This window comes from Athene cunicularia (assembly GCF_003259725.1).
Source record: "Athene cunicularia isolate RWA chromosome 14 unlocalized genomic scaffold, athCun1 chr14_part1, whole genome shotgun sequence".
Classification (NCBI taxonomy): domain Eukaryota; kingdom Metazoa; phylum Chordata; class Aves; order Strigiformes; family Strigidae; genus Athene; species Athene cunicularia.
The window spans coordinates 13,557,409-13,567,474 of record NW_020799118.1 but is presented as its reverse complement, the minus strand read 5'-3'; positions in this window follow the sequence as shown (position 1 = coordinate 13,567,474).

Below are 10,066 nucleotides of genomic sequence, written 5' to 3'. Positions count from 1 at the left end.
CTTGGTCCTTGGTGATAACCAGGAGCAACTCCACGCTGGCTCTTCAGGACATTGGGATTTTTATTGAACGTTCAAACCAACAAAATTTGTTTAACCCTCCCTGCAAATGCTCCAACTCTGTCTTTAGAGCTGAAAGGAAGAAATACAAACAAAGAAAATACTTCTTTTTTTTTTTTTTTTTTTTTTTTTTTTTTTTTTTTTTTTTTTTTTTATGCCATGGTCTGGACCTACTGAATACTTCATTAAAACATTAATCAGGGATGGCGTTAACAGCGTTATTTCACTCTGAAGGGTCTTGCTAAATTACAACAGTGGCCTCTAGTGGTGTCGGCTGCCTGGGCCTCCCACGGGCTCTGCTGCTGGGAAAGGGGACCCACACTTAGAGCAAGTGCCCGGCCTTCCCAGTGAGTAGTAAAACATAATTAGAAGATGATTTAAGAACTTGAAGAACTCTTCTGGGTGTACAGACCTCTTGTGCATCTTTGCCCAATAGCTTTTCTGCTCCTTATCAAGTCCTGAGCTTTCCAAGCTAACTTTATACTGAAATTTAGGTGAATTCGAAGTTGGGAATTGTTTGGGATATTTGATGCTGTTAACAGACACTTGGCAGCTACTATTACAATGGGAGATTAAGTTAATTCAGGATTTTTTTTTTTTTAATAAATTAAGCCTTGGAACAAAGATTTATTAGAAAACTCTAGTTATGATTTCTCCTGTTAATCCATCATTTCTTATGTTCTTCCTCCCCATCTCCACCAGGTGATCAGACAGTCATCCCCATTTCATCTGGTCCCACAAGAGAAACTTTCCTTCAATTAATATGAAAGTAAAACTACACTGATGCGGCAAAGGGGGAAAAAACCCTGATATAGATAAGAGTAGATCAGAGCATTTGGGAGAAATGTTACCAAAGTCCTATCATCCCGTTTCGGAAGAAAGTCCATCACACTTTTTTTCTAGGAGCCCAGCTGAGAAGAGGAACCAAGTAATCTTCCATGGAGCAGTGTGGGCAGAGCAGGCCAGGAAAGCTGTGTGCTCATATACTTGAAAAATAAACCTTTTTCCAGGTGTTAGTATCTATTTTTAATATCTGACCAGTGAAGTGTAGGTAGCAAATGCCACATGCATGGTTTGGGCCCATCTCCAGGGGCCAGGTGAAGAGTTGTCATCTCAGCATTTTACAGAGGATGATGTAAGGTAAACCTTCACACCACGCCTCTGCCTGTCAGCTGAGCCTTACGAGAGGGAGGAACACTCTGAATGTCTGAGCTGGAGTCTTGTTCATCCAAGAGCAGGCTTTGATTTCCACCTGATAAGACAAATTCTGGCTGCCTGATTAAATTGTCTTAAAGCACTGAGAAACAAGCTTTAGGGATGGTGATCAGTGCCAGCTCTCTCAAAAGCTGTGCTAATCACTCCAGGTGATTATTTTGATTATTCCTGGTTTATTTCCCTTTTTTTGCTGCCAACTTTGCCCCCCTGCTTTGTACAATTGCCTGGCAATTCACTAGTGTGCTCTCTTTCTCAGGTTCAGCAAGAATTGAAATGATGATAAAAAATGATGCCAAAGAAGACAATGACAAGAGATGTTCTGGAGATTTGGGCAAAGCAGTAAATCATGCATATTCACTTCCAAAAATGATAGAGAAGGGCTGTGTGAGGCTAAGTGTTTCCTGGTGGGCTGGCAAGAGCTTATCAGAAATAGACATCTCACAAAAAGCATCACTTATTTCTAGTGTGAGTCCTTCAATCAAAGGAAAAAAAAAATGTGGAAAGAGACGTTGCATTGCAATCTTCCCCCATAGAAGCCCCTTCCCCCATAGAAGCCCCTTCCTGTATAGAAACAGCTATATCTGGCTTTGGGGGCTGAAAATTGGCACTTTTGCCCTGACAATGAATCTGCACAAAGAGTGACCCAGTGGCTACATTGGCTGCTGTTTCTTCCCCGCATGGTCCCATTGTCAAAGGGAATAACACTGCAAAAAGATGGGACAAAACCAACTCAACCCTCTGTGCAAGCATTCCGTGAACCATGGCAATAACCCTACCTGAACTGGTGGGGCTGTGGGAGGAACAGTGGGCTTTCATGACCAAGATCTGCTCTGGACCAGGCTAGAGGAGGAATTTCCCCTAAGAAAGACCAACAGGCCTATTTTAGGAGGTCTGGGGCTTGGGGAGGAAGAGCTGATGGCTGCAGGAGGAAGGTCACCTTCACTGTCCACAGCCAGCGATGAACAGAAGTGCAGTGAAGCTCTGCTTGCTCTCCACCACTCACTCGTAGCAGGGAAAGCTGTCCCCAGACTGTGCTTCACCATGCGTGACGCACCTCCATTTTCCTCAGGTGCACAATGATCTTCCCCTGACCTTCCGGCATGCAAGCTGTTCCCAAGAAAGAGGAGCTCTAGCTATTCCACAAAGTCACTTTTGCACTGAACATTGCAGCTGATCTAGGTAACTTGCCCAGAAAAAGCATCTTCATGAGCTCTGGAGCAACTCAGACTAAGTCTACAGGGCCTTTCCCGGTCCTCTCAGGGATTTAAAAATATCAAAAAATAAAATATAAGACCTGAGGACCTTTTAGTTTGTCAATGAAAGCAAACAGGACCTGTCCCATTTCATGCCCTTATTTCTCCCTCAGAGACAGCGAGGTCATGTAAAATTCAATCACAATATCTGACTGAAGATACAAGAGGCTGCAAGCGTCTGCAGCTCACTGGGGAATAAAACACATCTTGATGCATTTGTAGCTGTGTGTCATTTGGTCCTGCCCTCCAGTGCGTCTGTCTGGAGGCACATTAAAGGAGGGGACACGATGCAAACAGGGAGCTGTGACACCTGCAGTTATTAGCCCAGGGCACATCCTGTTCTGCTGTCTGGCACTGGGTTTCTAATTAAATAATTGCAAGCGTTGTTTCCCCATCTGAAATAGTGTTCTCTTAATAAATGCAGCTTGCAGGAATTAATTCCTATTCAAGGCTCTTGCAAGGATAAATATAGAGTCAGCCTTCATTATTGCATGGTATTTTGCTGGGAGGGGGAGAGAGAAAGAGCTGGGCTTTACATATTTTAAGCATGTTGTGTTTTTTCTACCTGTAGGGAGGTGGTAAGAACATGGTAGGTATCAGCCAGGGAGAGTGAGAGCACAAACATGCTTTGTGCCGTGTACCACTGCTGCCATGGGGTGCTACGGGGGACACAGGGAGAGCGTCAATGCCTTCCACATTCAGAGATGTGGTTTGACTTGAAGCACCAGAGAGACACAGACCCCTGAGCACACTCCAGACTTTTCCAGCTCCAGGTGTGTGCTCTCCCTGAAATGCATGAGTCTGTCTGTCTCCCTGTCCTTGGCTATACCCAGTTTCCCATCACATTCTTGCCATTTTAGGCAGATTCTTGTAGCAGAAGCTTTCCTGTTTGGTGCAAATCAATCTGAAGCACAATTGGCTGTGCCCAAAATTCAGGATAAGGCTCATATCAGATGATAACTGATGTGGACTGAATAAAACATTACAAGCAACAACAGCAAACCCTGTGCTACCCATCCGTCTGCTGTAGCCATCTGCTTGCTGTTGTTACAAACTTAGACCATGACCTCCTTGGGCAAAGCCCCTGTCTTGGTTATACCTAGGCTTTGTGTTTACCAGCTTGGACTCTACCTGCTCCAAAGTACGGAAAAAAATGAGGGAGGAGAAGGGGAGGTTTTATAGCTCTGCACAGAGCTGGAAAGCAGGAGATCAAAGTTCAGTTCCCTGTTGGATGTCAAGCAAATATAATATCATCTGTCTCCCAAATAATGGTAATTTTATTCCTGTAACTCACAGGATAAAGGATAGATTCATTAATATACATGATACATGCCAGAGATAAAGCAGACACTTGGAAGACAAGGACAAAAACTTCAGAGAAGCTGAGCAAGGTCTCCTCAACCTCATCTGCACCTACAAAGTCCCTCGTGCCGAGCTCATTAGGGTGCAGGTCTGCTTTAGGGAAGACATTTAGGGAATGTCCCTTAGTTAAGAGCTAAGAGTAGAGCAACTCCTTGCCATTTTTTCCAGTCCGAACCCTCATGCTGTACATGGCATCAATAGTGTCCTTTAGACCCACCCTCACTCCCTTTACAGGCTTGGCCTGCTGCACGACCTTCTAGGTGAAGGGGGTGTGGGAAAGAAAACCTTCCAGGAAACTCAGCTTTATAAACCTCAACCTGGCAAAAAAGTCAGGAGCGAATTCCAGAGTCTCCATGCCTGTTTTTTACAAGCAACTGCTGCAGCCAGTGGATAATTTACTACTAATTGTTTTTTAATTTCATGCTGGGAGGGAAAATACAGGCAATCCTGGATGGTGAAGCAAAGGACTGACCAAGTTAATAACAACCGCATTGATTGATTGACTGAAGCACAGAGCTGGTGTCAGCAGAGCTCATCCCATCTCGGGTGCAGCCCAATTTTTAAATACACAGTTGAACTTTTAACATCGGAGACAAAGCGGCCTTCCAGATGAACAGAATGAAACTATCTTCATCCTGCCACATGCTCCTGCGAGTTGGGGAGAGAAAGATCACAGCCGCCTACATCCTTGGCCGCTGAAGATAACAAAAATCATGATGAGTATTATCGAGCCTCCTTCTTGCTACAGCTTCGCCTTCTCCTTCCTGTAACCCCACGCTGTAGGTTGAGCCCATCTATTCTGTGCAGGACTTTGCTGCCCTCCCTAGAGGCAGTCTCCAGCATGATTAATATGGCCAAGTGGTGACTGATCCTCATGTCAGTCAGTGCAGGTATCAGGGCTCCAGTACCTCAGACCTAGTGGATGCTAATAGGAGGGTAAGCCTCACCTCATCCCGTCCTGATGCATAAAATGGGAAAACTAATAATGAGGCGCTGCATTTTGAGGATCTCAGGCTAAAGACACTGCCATAAACACTAAGCATTAGTAGTGGAGATGGATGGAGCAGGTGCTGATCTTTGAAGCTGAGTTAGTTGTAATCAGTAATTGGGGAAAATAGGACGTAAATTATAGTGTGTGACATTTTAACACCACTGAAATCGAATGCTGTCTTTAAAATGGGGTTTTAGCCACAAACCAAATGTTTAGGCTCACCATTTGGGGGTGAGAGTGTTACTGTGATGCTGCAGAAATCCTCTTTATTCAGTGTGGAGCCCAGGGAATTCCTTCTAAAGCACAAGAACAGCTGGGAAAAGGTAAACAATAACATTTTAATAGCACTCACAGTGCGTATCGCAGGCTAGACTGGCACGTGGCACACCTGGCTACAAAATGGACATGATAAAATGATCTTTCTGATGCAATATGCTGGCTGTCTTAGGTACTTAAATGGTCCTTTTTGCTATAAACACTTCACACTGTCAGTAAAGACCCTTTTTGGCAGGGTAGAAAAGAATGATCCTCCCTGATAGTCAAAGGGGAAAAGAAGCCACAGAAAGACTATAAAAAGTAGCTGCAGCTGATGTCACCAAAGAGAGACAAGAGCAACCTTGTGATGCACGTGAGCATTTGCAGATGGGACATCAGCAACAGGCAGAATACAGCTGCAGTGCAAACACCTCGGCTGCCCATCCATTTTCACCTTTTGGGGAAAGACTAACAGCCCAGGTTTGCCAGTCTCTGTGTGCTTTTGAAGAGCCCCGTCCCATTACACTGATTGCATTGAGCAGCCTGGGAATGCTGCCATTGGGACCACTCTAAAATAAAGTTGGCAAGTTTTAGCCAATATCTGGATGAAGCCTTACTCCAATGGGAAAGTCCTAATGGGTCCATCACATCTTCACTTTGTATGCACAAAAAAAATTAAAATTAATATGAATTCATCATCTTCTATTTCTATGATGAATTTGTAGAACATAAATCTTTAATTTTTTTAATCTTGTTTATCCTCACATTGCTTCTCTGAAGTCAGGTGGTGCTGCTGTGTATAGATGAAGTGAGGCACGGGAGATGAAGTTTTTCCAAGGTGACAAGCGTGTGTCCACAGATCATGTGTTACACGGGGCTGCACACCTGAGTACAGTCCCTGCACACCATCGTCTTCTTTGATAAATGAGGAAACAAGTGCAGGACGTGGGGGCTCCTACCTGCAAGCAGACCTCTGTGCCTACCTGACTGGAGAGCTGACCCCTGCAGAAGAAATTTATTTGTTCATTTGAAGGATCTTCCAAACTTTAACAGGCTTTTAGGGATGTGGTTTTCCTCTTCTGTCTGCCTGCTGAGCCCTCGCATGTAGGACTAAACCAGAAGGGGCTGAAGTAGCTTACTCAATGGAAGTGAAGGATGGGGAAACCTGGCGCAGCACATTGCTCCAGGGGAGCGACAACATCCCAGTCACATGTGGGTATAAGATTCTAATCCATGGTGTGTGCTAGCTTGCTAAAACCCCCTTGTTTTGTAAACATAACTACTTCAGCTGATGCTCATTGCAACCTCTCCACATTTCTTGCCACAGACATCTTATTCTCACCTACAGCCCTGTCTAACAAGAAAGTCAGTGCTCAGGTCCAGCAAACAGGGTGTCATTCACACATTTCTGTCTCAGAGCCAGCTCCCTGCAGGAGCAGGATCTGTGTGTCTTTCCATTTTTTACAGCACTGGCTGTTCTACTTGGGGAGATGCTATACTCTCTACATCGCAAACAACTCAGCCTTAAGCACTGAGGGCAAACACCTCCCTGAAAGAGCTGGAGGCTCAGGCAGATTCCTGTTGATTCCTTGTTACTGTACATCTGCTTTGTTCTCACTTAGAGGAGCAAAATGTCAAGACAAGTTTAAATGTCAGGCCTCACATGAAGCCTGTCAGTCCCAGGGTAAGCATCCTCCGTGCAGCCAGGATCAGCCACTACAGGACCAGACGTTGGAGAAATGTGTTGCCCTTTCCTGTGCATGCAGAATGAAAGAGCTCTATGAGCCCCAGAGACACCGTGCACCTTCCTGACCCTGAGGGATCAGAGATGTCAGCATTTACCAAACTTCACAGTAAACGACTACCCCGCTGCCTCTGGTTGTGATCTGCCAGGTTTCCAGGGTTGAAGAATGATCGGAAATGCTGGGTGAATAAAACTTGTCCTCCAGCGGAGCAGCAGCACCTGCAAGGTGGGGCTGAAAGGCAGCTCTGGCTCCGTGGGCTGACTGCAGACCCACAGCAGAAACTATCTATACGTGTGGGGGGGCTTCAGTGGGGGACAGTTTGGTCAGGCTGCTTCTAAACCCACTGCAGCTCGTGTGGGGAATCAAAGAGGCTGTTTGACTCCTTTAAATTGTGAGGGAGGGTGTCCAAGTCTAAGCATCAGTGATTTAAAAGGCTGTTTTTACCATGTCTTTCTGAATCTGAATTTCTGCTTGTAAGCAAGAATGAAGCTTGTACAACTCAGTAAAACTCTCCCTAGAGATGAAGCTTCATATTGCTCAGGAACAGTACAGGTGTGACAAACCTGGCTCTACATTCTCACTGGCTAGCGAGCTGTCTCCCCTCTCCTTATCTGAAGTGGCATCATGGAGCACAGCAAAATCAGCAGCGAAATCAGAGATTAAGTGGGTTTATCAAAGCGATAAAGGAAAGCAGAGGCTGTGTTCTGTAATGGGCAGTTAAATAGGAGCAGTGGGATGGGGAGGTCTGAGAAGGAGGGAAGACAAGGCAGAGAAGGAGGGGAGGAAGGAGAAGCAGAAGAAGCTCTACAAAGCTTCTTGCTGAATCTCTGGTTTGCTGTGGATTGGCAGGCACACGCAGAGCCCAAGGAGGGCTGCAAAATCCCTGGAGACGGTGGTGCAGGTTTTACTCAGCTCCACGCTGCAGTGGGGGGAACCTTCCTAAGGGCAGGGAGATGGGTCGGCGGATGCAGCCGTGATCACCACGGGCCCCACAGTAACTGGGCCAGGACCACAGCCATGGCATCAGATCATTTATCCAGGATGCATGGCTTCCTCAGAAGCAGTTAGAAGTGTAAACACCCACAGCAGAGCTGGGGTGCGAGGGCGTTTAATCGTTTTCCAGTTCAGTTCCTGTATCGAGTCTCAGCCATGCACAGTGTTGCTGCCTTTCCTTCACCTCCTTCCCAGCTGAATAAAAACCCCAGCATCTCTCAGGCTTGCTTGAGTAAAGGTCTCTTACTACATGTAATACAAAAAAAGAAAGTTAAATAAGGAGAAACCTGAGCAAACTAAACCCAATCCTTTCCTTTGAATGGTGACATGTGAAGTAGTAGATATCCTTGCTGCAACTGTATTATCAGGTTTCAGTGAACATCTGCTGCTGAGAAGTAGCGGGATGGAGATATTCCACACGTGGAAAGGAGAGAATTAAATAAACACAGTTGTTTGGGAATAAATGAAACCTAATCCAGGATGATGTGGGCTACGTTTATCTAACACAGTATGAATAAAAATTTAATGACAAAAATCTGTAAAGGTGGTAGCCACATTGCCCCTGTTGTATCTGTTTTCTTTATAAGACCTGGTATTTTTTACTGAAGGGGAAAAAAATGTAACACTGTTAAATGCAAGGTACAAAGACTGTTGTTTGCACTGGAGCCTAAGGGATTCTGATCGCTTGATCCCTTAATTCCTGTGGAAATCCCAGCTAATGTAGCCAGCTTACCATGCTTTCTTATCATGGAGATGGATTTCCTGAAACATCTGAAACATTTTCTGAAACAAACAGGCTCTGGCAGAGGAGCCCAGCGCCTGCAGGGAGGTTCTGTGGAGTTGTGGTGGGGCTTCCCTTGGCTTTGGAAGTGCCTCTGGCTCCTCTGTTGGGTGAGTAGCACCCAGGGTGCTGCAGCTTGGTGCTAGACATGCTCTGCACTCTCTGCGAGCTCCATGTGCTCTGCATGCTCGCTCTGTGTGCCCTGCATCCTTGGCATCTCTGCCCAGGCTTCCCACGGCCAAGCCTGGCTTCAGGTCCTGCCTTTCGGAAGGTCACAGAGCATAAAAGACTGAAGACATAACTTCTCTAGAAGGGAATGATGAATTTAAAGCACAAAATAAATGCTGATACCTCAGGACGGAAGGAAAGATGCAGCAAAACCTGGCAGAGCAAAGGACTTGCTAAGCAGTCAGTCAGGGAATGTTTTCTTGTCCTCTCTTCCTCTGGAATACAGACCCATTTTAACACGGGAATCTTGATTGTGTTTTGCTGCAAGACCAATTATATGCCTATAAATGGCTTGCCAAAGGAGCACAGTTATTAAAGGTGTATGTGCTATTATTACCAAGACTCAACAAATAATTTTAAACTGTCTCTGAACATAATCAAGCCCTGAAGTCAACAGATCTTATATTCATGCTTAAATTCTTATATTCATGCTTAAACTCAGGATATATAGTCTAATTCTAATCCAGATTTGCTTATGTTCCCATGCTGTTTTCAGCCCAACCTGTGGTTAGCTGTATTTGACCTTTCTTCTGGGCACATTCCTTCTCTTTTTGATAATTTGATCCTGCTATGCAGATTTCTTGCAGTCGAGTCATAGAAAATGTTTATTGCTTTCTCTTTGGCACATACAGAGTTTTGCAGAGACATAGAGGCTAATTATTTTGGGTTTTATTGCTTAGTCCTTAGAACTGACACACTGTTTATGGAATTGTTTCTTGGACTTCACTGGCATCGCTCTCCTTCACAGATCTGAGATTCGCTCATAAATCACAGTGATTCTTCCTGGGTTATTTATTACCTTTGAACCTATTTCCTATTGAAACTGTTCCCATGGCTCAGCTCTGGACGGCTTCCTCATGGCACTCTCCAAGCTACATTTGGTTAATCACTGATTTAAATGAAGGGTCAGTTTATAGAAACTGCTCCTTGGAATTAGATTTCAACTCGCAGTGCTTCGATTCCGATGCCAACTTGATCAGGCCCTTAAATAGCCAAGAGAGGTTCTGTGCAAGCAGAGTTCTTGTCTACTTAATCAAATTAATTTGGCCAAAAGGCTTTAATCCTGATTCCCAGCACATGGGGAAGTCAGACCAGCAGGATGGAGTGGACAGGTCCATTTCTTGCTTGACACTCCAGGTGGCATCAGATGCTACATTTATGAGTTAATCTCCATTAACAAGAGAAA